At 39.5% G+C, this 15,165-nt stretch overlaps 1 protein-coding gene across 11 annotated transcripts in view; it reads left to right on the top strand.

Moving 5' to 3' along the window:
- The window catches only part of ANK3 (ankyrin 3), a 383,729-nt gene that overhangs the window by 299,429 nt on the left and 69,135 nt on the right, over positions 1-15,165 (top strand). The window lies entirely within an intron of this gene.

Genomic DNA, 15,165 nt, shown 5'->3' with positions numbered 1-15,165 from the left:
AGTCTCCCAGTTTCCCTCCCCGCTTTACTCCCTGGAAACCATAAGTTTGTTTTCTACATTTGTGGCTCTATTTCTGTTTTGCAGATAAATTCATTTGTACCTTTTTAGACTATATGTGTAAGTGATATAATACGATATTTGTCTTTCTCTCTCTGACTTCACTCAGTGTGACAATCTCTAGATCCATTCATATGACTGGAAATAGCATTATTTCATTCCTTTTATGGCTCAGTAATATTCCATTCTATATATATACACATATGTATGTATGACATGTTTACCCATTCCTCTGTCGATGGACATTTGGGTTGCTTCCATGTCTTGGCTATGATAAATAGTGCTGCAGGGAACATTGGAGCACATGTATCTTTTCAAATTATTGTTTTCTCCAGGAGTGGGATTGCTGAATCATATGGTACTGTTTACTTTTTGTTTGGGAAATTATTATTTCTATCCCTTTTCTTTTATCTCATTCTTCTCCCAGATTATTCTTATAGATTTTTAATTTCTCCTGGATTCTAATCAGTTTTTTAAGGAATGAGGTTCGGGCTAATGATTGGAGTCCTTGGTGCTTCCAGTGTCTTTTTCCTTGATCTGGTGAGACAGGCCTATAGCAAGCATGTCACCTTCTCATATACACCTTCTTTGGGCTGTCTAACCCTTAGAATCGTAGTAGTTTTTCTTAGCAGACATTGTGAATAGACTCGTTTTGAGAGTGGTACTTGCTATGAAAGTTAAGTCGCTCAGTCATGTCTGACTCTTTGCGACCCCGTGGACTGTAGCCCACCAGGCTCCTCCATCCATGGGATTCTCGAGGCAAGAATACTGGAGTGGGTTGCCATTTCCTTCTGCAGAGGATCTTCCTGACCCAGGGATCGAACCCAGGTCTCCCACATTAGAGGCAGACGCTTTAACCTCTGAACCACCAGGGAAGCCAACTTGGTATAGTGTTTTCTTTTTAAAATGTTGAAAAGAGAGAGAGAGGTAGAGCAAACTCACCATAAAGAAGGCTAACCTTTATACTAACTTGCTAGTCACTACACATCCAGCAACTGCTTTATATAGCATTTTTACTGGAGATCCAATTCACATACTATAAAATTCACTACCTTCACATTTAATTCACTGGCTTTTGGAAAGCATCTAACATAGTCTCTCCTGGTTGTAAAGTGTGCATGAAGGAGCTACACAGACTCGAGGGTGTCTGAGGGACGACTATGGACAAGCTCTTAGATCCCCATGAGCCTCTGTTCCTTCTGCAAAACGGAGATTACCTTCCTCACTTCATAGGGCTGCTGTTAAGAAAAAATAGTCATTATGTGAATCACTTTTCAAATACAGCCCTTGTTACTTACTCAGCCCTTGATACATATCAGCTATTGTTACTATTATATCCATTCCATAGAAAAATATTGTCATACCAAAGGTTTTGTATAAGACATGGTGAATCACGGCCAGCCAAGAATTTTAAAATGTCTTTACAGCAGGGTAAAGTGAATCTAACCATTGTTGAGAATCTAGCATTCACGAGGCACTGATGACTGCATTTATATATTAAAATTTTAAGTGAAAGCATACTACCATAAGGTAGGTAGTTTTAATCCTACTTTATAGATGAGGGAACTGAAGTTCAAGTAAGTTAAGTAACTTATAAAAAGTTACTCCAACTAAGAAGCAGCACCAGGGTTGAAATCTATTCTACCTGTTTGCAAAAACTTTTAACTATTCCACTTATTTTAGAAACGTGTGTCATGTGGAAAGGAAAATAAACCAAAAAAGAAAAATTCCTACAAACTTCTAGATTTCAAGAACGAAAATAGTCACTTTAAATGTTATACATGTAATAAGTATATAGTAAATGTTTATATATAATATTGATATTTATATCCTATATCATACACAACTTCAGATAATTTCTGATGGATGGGAACATGCAGTGGTGATTAAGATTTCTGATTTTTATTACCTTAATTTATTTTGCAGCATGAAGTATAGTCATTCTTTTATACAGAAATTTACAAGAAAACACAATCCAAGGTTTTAAAAAGAATAAATCCTAAAGGAAAGAACTGAGTTAGCATTTTGAAAAGAGTAAAAAAATTTGGATGATTCAGGTAAAAGAAATGGAGAGAATAAGATAAATGGGTTTTCCAAAAAGGATAGTTTTTGTTTGTTTTAAGGAAAATCAAGTATAAAAATATTTTCATGTATCCAGTATTTCTCAAATGCTGTTGTTGATTACTAGTTTTTTAAAGGTAGCATCCTCTACACAAGGATTTTATTTTACTTTTAACCAAGAGCTACCTTGATGATGTAAGCTGCTGAGGGCAGGGTATGTGTCTTCCTGATGATGAGCCACCAGTACTGGGCACAGTGCTGACTTAGCCTCCCACCCAATCCTGGAGAGTGGGCAGGAGGAACCATAGCATAATATGCAGCTCTAGAGGAAAGCTCACATCAGTCTATTTCCTCTACCCTAAACTTCACTAATGTTAATCTCCAGGGGGAAAAGTTAAAGGGGAACATTTACTTTGAGGACAGTTCTGAGAGAGTAACGATATTTTAGGAAGAATGTTGAATATTCTAAGAGAATGCTGTCCAGTGGAATTTTCTATAATGATGGAAATATCCCATACCTGTGCAATTTAACCGTAATCACTAGTCACATGTAAATCTTGAGTACCTGAAATGTGACTGGAGCAAGTGAGGAAGGTAATGTTTAATTTTTTAAATTAACTGCAAGTAGCCACCATTGTGGATTCTAAAGTATGTTCTTTATTTTTGAGCACATATTATAGCATATCCTATCAGGCACAAGCAGATTTTTTTCTTTTTTAAGTTTCTTGATGGAATGGATTTCTAAGATTTCATGCTGACATGTCTTCATTTTGTTTTCAACAAGCTAATTTTCAAATAGGAAGTCTTTCTATCTTTGCTTAGACAACTGACTCCTAAAACACTACCATACTAAGGGCATCTGTGTGATGTTTTAAAGATACAATGATATAGCCCTCTGTCCTGGATTCTACATGCTATGTTGGAAATAGTGGATAGAGTTGCTTTGCTACATTTTTAAAGACCAGATAAACTCTGGTTCCATTTTAGACAATTAAAAGGAAATGAAAGTACTTCCAAGTTTAAAAAGATCAAGCACTGGAGGCCGCAACAGGAAAAATGAGGACTATTATTAAACTTAAAAGTAATGATAATGAAGGAACCAAGACACACATTTTATAACTGAAACTTAATTGATCAGATTTCATACCCAGCTCAAGAACCACTTACCACCACTCTTGTTCTATCCCCAGAGAAACTTCATTTTTACTGGCACCTCCCTCCCTGAAAATCAGGCAAAAATAAACATCAGCCTGTCTCTAAAAATCTAACCCTTCTTTTTCCTTCAAGGGCCAACCAGTCAGAGTTCTTGTGGGAAGAAAAGCCTGAGGTTTCATGTTATTTTCTACTCTCTCCACTCTGTCCCCTGAATAGCTGTTGATTAGCAAGATAAAAATAGTGCATAAGATAAGCCAGTGACCATCCTTAAAGGAAAAAAGAGATAACATCCTACTATATCTTTGGGCTTCCCTGGTGGCTTGGAGGTTAAAGCGTCTGCCTCCAATGCGGGAGACCCCGGTTCGATCCCTGGGTCGGGAAGATCCCTTGGAGAAGGAAATGGCAATCCACTCCAGTATTCTTGCTTGGAGAATCCCATGGACGGAGAAGTCTAGTAGGTTACAGTCCATGGGGTCGCAAAGAGTCGGACACGACTGAGCGACTTCACCTTCACCTTCACCTTCACTATAGCTTTATTTAACCTATTAATTTTCCCAGTTTGTAACCATTAAGCCCTATCTGTCATCTGTGGGAACTGATCCTTGATAATACTTATCTTATTATAAATGTCTCATTTTAACTCTCATTTCCATAAATGAATTCTATGTTACTTTATAACTAACCTATATTCTACTTTTATAACTAGTCCTAGTGTACCCCCTTCTCTAAAATCTTAAAACCCAAGTGTTTAAAAGCATCTTAGCCAGTATTTTGATTAGTGATATATATATATATATATATATATATATATATACACTCTTTTTTTTTTTTTTTCACTAAGCAACACAATTATAAAGATCAGGCTATGGTTCCATAGTATTTTTAAAACTTGCAAAAGCTTTCGGTGTGCACAATCAAATTGTAACTCCAGGGAAGTCGGTCAGTCAGTTCAGTTACTCAGTCGTGTCTGACTCTTTGCGACCCCATGGACTGTAGCCTACCGGGCTCCTCTGTCCATAGAGGGCAAGTCCAAAGAGGAGGGTAACTTGCACAATGTAGTTTGGTCATTAGGGTTATGAACTGCGGATATCACACAGACTGGAATTCTTGTCCTGGCTCCACCACTTACAAACCCTAAGTCTCTCTAACCTCGTAGAGAACTAATGGGGAATGGATGAGCTGAAATATGTAAATTTCATAACACAATGTCTGACATATGAAAACCACACCTAAAGTTAGCCATACACACACAGTTGCCATGTACATACAGTTGGGCAGGAGAGCAAGCAGGGGCAGAAATCTTGCCTCTTCAACTTGCCAAGACATGTGCTCTGACACTGGCCTTGAGGTCAAAGGGTCATTTTTATTTTATTTTTTCAAAACTACTGTCTAGTTACCATGCCATATACTTGGAGGGCTATGTCCACTCTAAGTGGATGCCCTTTTCCAAATCACACAAGGACACCACTGGGGTTAGTGGAATCCCATCACCACCACCCATTCAGGGAAGAGTAGGTTGATAGATCAAGACTTCCAAAATTTGGACTCTAAATCTAGTTGTTTTTCTATAATACTCCCTCACCTCTACATCTTCTCAAATGAAGGATGCCTTATTCAGTCGCTAAGTCATGTCCGACTCTTTGTGACCCCATGCACTGTAGCCTGCCAGGCTCCTCTGTTTCCTCTATCTCCCAGAGTTTGCCCAAATTCATGTCCACTGAGTCAGTGATGCTATCTAACCATCTCATCCTCTGCCGCCCTGCTTCTCATTCTATCTTCAGTCTTTCCCAGCATCAGTGTCTTTTCTGGTAAGTCAGCTCTTCACATTGGGTGGCCAAAGTATTGGAGTACGTTTCAGTATATTCCAATGAATATTCAGGATTGATTCCTTTAGGATTGACTGGTTGGATCTCCTTGCAGTCCAACAGACTCTTAAGAGTCTTCTCCAGCACCACAATTTGAAAGCATCAATTCTTTGGAGCTCAGCCTTCTCACATCCATATATGACCACTGGGAAAATCATAGCTTTGACTCTATGGACCTTTGTCAGCAAAGTGACATCTCTGCTTCCTAATACACTGCTTACATTTGTCATAGCTTTCCTTCCAAGGAGCAGGTGTCTTTTAATTTCATGACTACAGTCACCATCTGCAGTGATTTTAAAACCCAAGGGAAAAAAAAAAAACTTGTCACTGCTTCCACTTTTTCCCCTTCTATTTGCCATGAAGTAATGGGACCAGATGCCATGATCTTTGTTTGTTTTTTTTTTTTTTTAATGTTGAATTTCAAACCAGTTTTTTCACTCTCCTCTTTCACCATCAAGAGGCTCTTTAGTTCCTCTTCACTTTCTGCCATTAGAATGGTACCATCTGCATATCTGAGGTTGTTGATATTTCTCTCAACAGTCTTGATTCCAGCTTGTGATTAATCCAGCCTGGCATTTCACATGATATACTCTGAATATAAGTTAAATAAGCAGGGTGACAATATACAGCCTAGTTGTACTCCTTTCCCAACTTAGAAACAGTCAGTTGTTCCATGCCCAGTTCTAACTGTTGCTTCTTGATCTGCACACAGGTTTCCCAGGAGGCAGCTAAGGTGGTCTGGTATTCCCATTTCTTTAAGAATTTCCCAAAGTTTGTTGTGATCTACAAAGTCAAAGTTTAAGGCTTTAGCATAGTCAGTGAAGCAGGAGTAGATGTTTTTCTGGAATTCCCTTGCTTTCTCTATGATCTAACAAATGTTGGCAATTTGATCTCTGGTTCCTCTGCCTGTTCTAAACCCAGCTTTTACATCTGAAAGTTCTCAGTTCACATACTGCTGAAGCCTAGCTTGAAGAATTTTGAGCATAACATTAATGTGAAATGAGTACCATTGTATGGTAGTTTGAACATTCTTTGGCATTGCCCTTCTTTGGGATTGGAATGAAAACTGACCTTTTCCAGCCCAGTGGCTAGATGATGCCTATAAAGGTGCTTGGTATGCAAGAAAAGGTGACAGAAATGTCATTTGCTATTTAAGTTTTCCATTATGAATCAGGGTACCCTCTTAATGCTTGTATGATTCCAAAAGACATGATTGTGTTCAGGAAAGATGGTCACTGCAGAATAAGATGGAGACGAGTTATTTGTGGCACTAGCAAGCTCAGGGACAAAGGCGACCGTGATGATGCTAGTGAGGCGGGTGTGTTAGCAAAGTCCCACTGAAACAAGAGGCTAGAATGACACAGAGCACAGTTGGTCTGGGTGTGAAGAACCTGCTGTCGCCACTAAGGTGTCACGTAGTAGGAGCCACTTTTCTGTTTGGCAGCAGACATAAATCTTGTCCTCGCACTTGTTCACTGGTGTGTTTTCGGGAGAGAAAAAGGTACCACAAAACAAAAGTACTCATTCTGCTCCTGCAAAAGCACCGTCTTTCAAGTGCAGCAGATTGAATCTGCCTTGAAAGTTTAATTAAAACCTTACTTGAGTCAAACTAACTAAGTTCAATTCACCATGTTTAAGATTGTGCTTCCGCTGAGAGGGGTTATGGGGAGAGGGCTGGACTAGGAGTTTGGGATGAGTGGATACAAGCTTCTATATATACGGAATAGGTAAACCACAGGGTCCTTCTGTATAGTACAGGAGACTACACTCAACATCCTCTAAAAGACTATAATGGAAAAGAATGTGAAAAACACTGTATATATCTGTCTGAATCACTTTGATGTACAGCAGAGACTAACACATTATAAATCAACTGAAGTTCGGTAAAATAAATAGAATGCATGCCTCCAAAGTCAGACCCCAAAGGGATGTTGTATAGTTTGTGGTTATACCGGACCTGGGAGTAATATTTATTAGTAAAAGAATCCTTCCTCCTTAGAGGTCTTAAGAATTGAAGAGTTTGAGAAATGCTCAGTCCTGCACTGACCAATACAGTAGCTACATGTGGCCAGAGAGCACTTGAAATAGGGCTAATACAAACTGAGATGTGCTGCAAATATAAATATAAAATATACCAGAGATATGAAGATTTAGTACATCTCATTTATAATTTCTACATTAATTAAATGTTGAAATGGTAACATTTGGGATATACTGAAATAAAGAAAACATACAATTAAAAATAATTTCACCTATTCTTCTTTTATTTTTTAGTGTAGCTATTAATTTTTTTAAATTATATATATGGCATGCATTATATTTTTTTAGGCAGCACTACCATGGACAGTAGTAGATTTTGCTTTATACATATTAGGTCTAAAATCTATTAGATTTTAAAATCAAAATCATTACTATCTGAGTATCAAGAGCATGCTTTGAAGATACGTGAATTTTGCTATTATTTTAAAATCCCAATCACTGTATTGGAACAAAATGTTGCTGAAGTTCTCCAAACAGTATTACAGCGCTAGGAAAATATTTCCTCACTTGTTAACACTGCCTAACATTCAGATGAGAGCAAGTAAAATTTTATGGTAATCCATTTTCAATTAAATAATTACATATATTGTTTTACTATAAATTGAAGTAGGAAAGGAAAATTTATACTAATTATGTAGTTTAACAGAAAATAAAATGTCCGTAATTTATTGTCTACCTATATCAATCATATTTTAGAAACATGCTTTCCGCTTAAAAATTGCTACTTTGGTTCTTTTCAATTGAACTGATTTTTACTTTATCAACCATGAGACCAAACAGTGATCTTAAATTGTCAAGTTAGATCATCGAATCAGTTGAGCACTGAGAAGTGGAGTATGTAGCTTTATGTTGCACACAGCACCACCTGTTGGAGAAATCTAGTCCCGATTTTAAAAAATTCCGGAGGAAAAAGTAAAAACTGAACTTAACCAAGTCAGGACTGTGGTTGGAGTGTAAAGGAAAAAAAAAAATAGACTGTGGTTGGAGTGTAAAAAAAAGAAAAAGCGTGCTAAAAAACTATTAATTGAACCATAACACAATACTAATTTGCTCTCAGTCCACAGCCATATAAAAGTTACTTTAAATCAATGGAATGATGCCCACCATGTACATAACTGGACCAGAGCAGTTCCATCACCCCTGCTAGTCAGGGAATGAAAACAGGACCAAAGCAGATGAGCAGTACCAATGTCAAGTTTTATACACGTCTGTGTAATGGACTTGCTAGCAATTCCATGTCTTAATGAACCATTATTGGGTCCAAAAATGACATCAGACATCCTGTCACAGATGTCAGGCGGAGGGCCTCAGCGCCCTCCAGGAACACAGAAGGAGTGTGAGAGACAGGGCCATATCCTGCATCACCTTCAGTGTCGGTGTGAATGAGGCCGACTTGCGGACACCGCAGGTCTAGGCCCCTCGGAGCACAGTGCACTTCCATGTTTGTGCCTCATGCTGCGTTACTGATCGGTGTTTAGCTTTAAGACATTATATCCGATTCTGATTTTGAAGATAGGATTATATTCATTGTTTCTTGTCTGGATATAGTACCAACGGTTAAAAGAAGGGTTGAGGAAAGTTATGTAAGGGGGCTAATTGCTTAAAAAGCTTTTTATTTACATAAATAGACAAGTGATCTAATGTGGAAGAATATTTTTCTAGAAAATAACATGGAGAAACAGATGCAAAGAATACGAGGCTTCTGCAGTCATAGCAGAAAACCTTAGAATGATTGATTATTCCAGCATGGCCAAACATGCCCTCCCTCACTTCTCTTCCTCCAGGAAGCATTCCCTAAAGCCCAGTCCAAGTTAGATCCACTGGTAAATAGTCTACGGCACCTGGCCTGTCTTCTTCTGTAAGCAGCTTTGAACTTTGCTCTCTTCATGGTGGACACTAAAGTTCATGTGCGCAGAGAATGGCTCTGACTGTGACAGTCATTATGCCCCATGTACGTAACAGCTCTTAGCAGTGTTGTCTCTTCATCATAATTTGTTGACTGAATGAAGAAATGAATGACTTTTATCCAGGCATGTGCTGCCACTGCTGGGGATACATTTCCTCAGTAATTTAGTGACCCATATCTAGGAGAGAAAGCAACTTCTAAACAAACAGATGCCACAAATGAGGACAGGAGGTCTGGGAGGCAGGAAAAGGGCATGTGATGATTAGAAATTAGTTTTCTAAAAATTAACTTCAAGATATAGGGTCACTAGAAATTACAGGGATTGCTAAACCTGGAGGGGAAAACAAACAGATATGTCATTGTTTCCAGACATTCTGCCTCATTAGCCCTCAATTACTTGTGCAAATCTGAATAACAAAGGTCCCTACCTTGGTGTGAAATAATGCTGATCCAGACAGATGAATAGCAGATGCCAGAATTCAATGAGTTAAATTACTAAAATTATGGGACCTTTCTGTACGGTCTTTGTAACTTCCCATGAATCTAATTTTTCCAAAATAAAAATTGAAAAAGTTCCTACTATGTTTTCTTTGAGGAAGAAGGGTCAAGTTTATAATTTGAGAGTTTCTTCCTGTAACCTCACAGAGGGCTAGTTCCAAAAGTTGCATGTTCAGATGGAGCTGAACTTTAGTTCCAAGAAATGAATGTCTATAATTTTCTGAAATATTTCAGTGAGTATATTACAAGTGTGTTATTGCTCCCCATATTCTATGAAAAAAAAATATTAGTTGCTCAGTCATGTCTGACTCTGTGACTCCATGGACAGTCGCCTGCCTGGGGTCTTCTATCCATGGAATTCTGCAGGCAAGAATACTGGAGTGGGTAGTCATTCCCTTCTCCACGGGATCTTCCTAACCCAGGGACTGAACCTGGGTCTCCTGAATTGCAGGCAGATTCTTTACTGTCTGAGCCACCAAATTTTATAGCCAGAGTTAAATAGTATAAGTTTATCTTCTACTTCCCTCATTTCCCCCAATTTATCTGCTACTTAATTTTCTGTTATTGGGAAATTTTCCCTTAAAAACTGAATGAAATTAAAATGATAGCAGTTCTGATTTATACACTTGTAGAGATGCAAAACAGAAATAGTGTTACCTTTTTTTAAAAGAAATCCAAACTTTGATCTGCCACAGGCAGGCTCTATGGCTCTCCTCTATCTCCAAGGTTGTATGACCTTGGAAAGAATATGTAACCTAAGTTATGTCAACAGAACTGTGCTGGTGGTTATTGTATCATTTATTTGTCATATCTATTGCAGAGGAAAATTTCTTATCCTGATCTTATAAACAAGTAATGTAGGGCTCAGAGTTCAGGAATCTGTCCAAAGTCCAAGCTCACTGGTTTGAGAACTGGATTTGAACCTAAGATACCTGTCTACAAAAACTTTCCACAGACCCATATGAGCTAGCCTGCCCTTTTGAATTCTGATATTCTAAGACTCCATTTTTTCCCACCACTCATTATTAAATACTCCATTCTTAGAAGAGCAAGCTAAGAGAACATTCACATGACCAGAAATGAAACCCCAGATACAGAAATCATCCTTTGTGAAACCTTTAGCTTGTATTTCTTCTGTAGACTATTCACTCTCAAACCTGCAGGTCACGAACAGCCTTTAGAAAACAGATTCCATCCAGGAAAGCGAGTCATGAACTCATTTAACCAAGTTATCAAGACGTTTATGACATGCATGTAAGAGTGAGGCCAAACTGATCAAGGTGATAGTTTAAATGCTTTAAGAAAAACTTATTTCCTGGGAATGTGATTTCAGTTCTGTTATTTATGATTCATTGTATTATGACATGAATAAGCATTCATATTTGCAAAGCATTTTATGATCCTTCTTGCTCTGTTGCAAAATCTCATTTACAGAAAATGCTGTCACACCTTTTACCAAGAAGGAAACTAAATGAGTTACAAGGTACTTAAGAAATTTGTCATTCATCAGCAAGGCAAGAATGCTGTAGAACATTAGCTTCCATTTCCTATTCCACCGTCAGCAGAGCTTTCTGCTTCTGGAGTGAGCCAATAAGAAGTCATGTCATCTTTTGGATCGGGGTGTTTGCATATCTATCCACTAAATGAAAGTCGCTCAGCTGTGTCTGATTCTTTGTGACCCCATGAACTATACAGTCCATGGAATTCTCCAGACCAGAATACTAGAGTGGGTAGCCTTTCCCTTCTCCAGGGAAGCTTCCCAACCCAGGTATCGAACCCAGGTTTCCCGCATTGCAGGCAGATTCTTTACCAGCTGAGCCACAGGGAAGCCCAAGAATACTAGAGTGGGTAGCCTATCCCTTCTCCAGGGGATCTTCCCAACCCAGGAATTGAGCCGGGGTCTCCTGCATTGCAGGCAGATTCTTTACCCACTGAGCTATCAGGGAAGCCCTGATATCCACTACTCATCCATTTATCATTATCTATTCACTACTCATTATCTATCCACTACTTATTTATCAACCATTAACCAGTGGTTCAGTGTTAAAGAATCTGCCTGGCAAGCAGGAGATGCAGGTTCGGTTCCTAGGTCAAGAAGAGGCCCTGGAGAATGAAATGGCAACCCACTGCCACTCCAGTATTCTTGCCTAGGAAACCCTGTGGACAGAGGAGCCTGGTGGGCTACAGGCCATGGGGTTGCAAAGAGTAGGGCACGACTTAGTAACTAAACAGCAGCAGCAGCAGCAGCAACCCATGTGCCAGCTAGCCTGCAAAGACACTGTGTTAAATAGTGGTTGGTTTTGTCCCTTCTCCCACCTGGGTCTTAGCTCTGAAGCAGACCAGCTAAGTTAATTTGGGCAAGTCACTTAACCTCTCTGAACTTCAGACACTTACTTCACCAAAATGCTATGTGGGCAAAACAGTAATTGACCTGCCACAAGGTAGATATGCAGTAAGTGTAAATTTTAACCTTCCTCCTGGCCAAACCTATTTCAGAACTCACCTCTCTTTTCCCTTTGATGTCAGTGTATGTAAGAGAGAGGGGGAAAAAAAAAAAAAAACAACTTGTAACAGATTAAAAGAGAGGGATTCCAGGGTCCTTTCATTGTGCAGGCATTAGAATCATCCTGAAAAGTAAGAAGCTCTTAATACTTTGTATGCCCTTGTCTCCTTTAATTCTGTAGCTATGGAGTGGTTTAGTGCATCCTTTTAAAAATCATTTAAAATTAATAGATATTTATTGTTCCCCCATAAGTACCTCTTCTCATATTGAAATGTCCTTGTTTTTCATGGGATTCTGTTGTCATGTATTTAATAATCTGGGGTCTGGATACTTAAAGACAGATACAGGGTAAGAGTCTACTAAGACTTTGCTTCTCAACTGTGTCAAGTCATGAAGTCACCTGAGTTGAGTAGGGAGGTTTCAGGGTCCATCCCTGGGCTCCCAACTCAGAATCTCCATTACAGAAGCCTAGGAGTCTCTGCTATGAACACATAACACGGTGTTACTTCTGATGTGGCCAGTTTGGGGGCACACTGCTCTGGGAGCTAGATGACAGAGGAATTGCTAACAGCTTTAAAAGAGATTGAGTACAACACAGAGGGTCCCTGAGTCACTGGCAAATCCTAAAAAATGTCAGAAATTGAGCATGCAGCTTCTCCATTTACCACTCAGTTGCTGCATCTGCTGGGTACACCTCACCTATTTGGAGTTGCCTTAGTGCTTCACGCAAGGTAATGTGGCCTAAGTGTGATACAGTGACCTCCATTACACAAAGTGGCAGTTCTTCCTAAACCCACTGCATTTGTTTCCAGGGGCAAAACATCTGTTTCTACCTTGTTGTTGTTTTTCAGTCACTAAATCGTGTCCAACTCTTTGCAACCCGTGGACCGCAGCACGCCAGGCTTCCCTGTCCCTCGCTATCTCCCTGAATTTGTCCAAGATCATGTCCATTGAATCGGTGATGCTATGCAACCATCGCATCCTCTGCTGCCCTCTCTCTTCTCCTTTTGCCTTCAGTCTTTCCCAGCATCAGGGTGTTTTCCAATGAGTCGACTCTTCGCATCAGGTGGCCAAAGTGTTGGAGCTTCAGCTTCAACATCAGTGCTTCCGAAGAGTATTCAGGGTTGATTTCCTGAATTGACTAGTTTGATCTCCGTGCTGTCCAAGCTCCTCTAACTCCTTACAAATGTACATGCAGACACCCACCACACTCACAAGCACAAGCAGCTAAGAAGTACACATTATCGTAAGTCCCCAGAAAGATGCCTTGCTCCTTCCAGTGGGTCCAGACTGATTGGAGTAAGCTTAATACTCACAGGATACAAACGTTACATTTCAGTTTAGGACATATGTCTTGTCTGAAGGGTGTAATTTCATGGCAGAGTCCATGTAAATTGCTTGCACTATGTGGAATTTCTAAATTCCACATAGCCATTTCTAAAGGAGGACATAATCATAGCTTTGAGACATAAGGAAATAAAGAATCTACTTAGCTGATGGTGATGAGTTGCACAGCAACTGAAACAAACTATAAGAACTTTCTCAGTTGGAGCAGACATTATGAATTCTGGGAATTCAGACTTTTTAAAATAAGCCAAATCATGGGAAAGGAAATATATCTGCTCTGAATGGAAACTTTTATTCTCTGTCAAGTGCTGAATAGGTGAAAACTTGCCCGGAATATTTTCCTGAACAAACTCTTTGATTCCTTCCTCTTTTTTTCTATAGTAGGCTTTTACAATTATTATTATTATTTACTTTTGTTTTCTTTTTCTTCACTAGAGACTCAGTATTTAGGTTTTGATAGAGCAGACGGGAAGGAGATGGTTAAAAAAACAAATGTTGGACCAAGATTCCAGTTCCATCTTTGATCTGAGTTGACCCTATTTCTCTCCTAGTTAACAGTTAACTTGGTAGTGGTTAATCTGTAAAATGAGAATATGTCACTGATCCAATTACATAACCATCTGTTTTACCTTTCTACACATTTCTATGTAGAATATGCCATAATCTCAGTCCTGTGTCTAATAGAGGAAGTGGACGTGTTGACAGTGGAGCAATGGTAGGCATGCACTGTAGGTATCAGGGGAAATGAAAGGAAGTTTCTGTGAGTAGCAAACAACAAAACAAAACCAATCCCCTGCCCGAGGTGTAGGGATCTCACCTTTATTTTATAGCAATTGAAACCACCCAGCATGTAAACCCAAAGGTAACACTCTCTTATTCCCCACCCTCTCCTCACTTCACCTCCAACTCCAGTCCCCAGTGCTAACAGCATAGGTTTCTTCTGCAAATTTCTCTTATAAAAGTACACCAGCATAGATTATGCTTTTCCTCTAAAAAGGATCACACTATGCACATTGCTCAGCATCTTTTTTCTTTCCTCACTTTACATATATGTCAATCACTACCTGTGTGGCTCCCTCCTTCCCTCACAGCTCACCTCTAACATCACCTCCTCAGAGAGGTGTTTCCTGATCCTCCACCCATTAGACTGTAATCTGCCTGTGGCCATGACTAGTTTGCTCTCTGCTGTACCCCTGGTGACTAGACCAGTGCCAGCACACAGCGTGTTCTCAGTAAATCCTTGGTAAGTAGATGGATCTGAATCCTCCAGCCACTTGCTGTGGGAGTGAGAGTGTGGATGAACTGATGAATCAAACCAGTGCCCTTACTGATGGGCACACAGGCTCTTTCAAGCTTTAGTCATTCAAGCAATGCTGCTTTGCCTGTGCTTATAAGAGAATGTCTTCCCTGGTGGCTCAGACGGTAAAGCGTCTGCCTACAATGCAGGAGACCTGGGTTCAATCCCTGGGTTGGGGAGATCTCCTGGAGAAGGAAATGGCAACCCACTCCAGTATTCTTGCCTGGAATATCCTGAAAAATCCCATGGATGGAGGAGCCTGGTAGGCTACAGTCCGTGAGGTTGCAAAGAGTCGGACACGACTGAGCGACTTCACTTTCATTTCCACTTTATAAGAGAATGTCAGAAAATGGGATTGCTGGGTCAAGGGATAGATGCATTTTGATTTTGAATAGAAGATGCCCAATTACACTATCAAAAGATTATTGCTATTCAC

This window comes from Ovis canadensis, chromosome 25 (genome assembly GCF_042477335.2).
Source record: "Ovis canadensis isolate MfBH-ARS-UI-01 breed Bighorn chromosome 25, ARS-UI_OviCan_v2, whole genome shotgun sequence".
Classification (NCBI taxonomy): Eukaryota; Metazoa; Chordata; class Mammalia; order Artiodactyla; family Bovidae; genus Ovis; species Ovis canadensis.
Note: the sequence above shows the minus strand (reverse complement) of the source record. Positions and strands in the feature narration are given on the sequence as shown.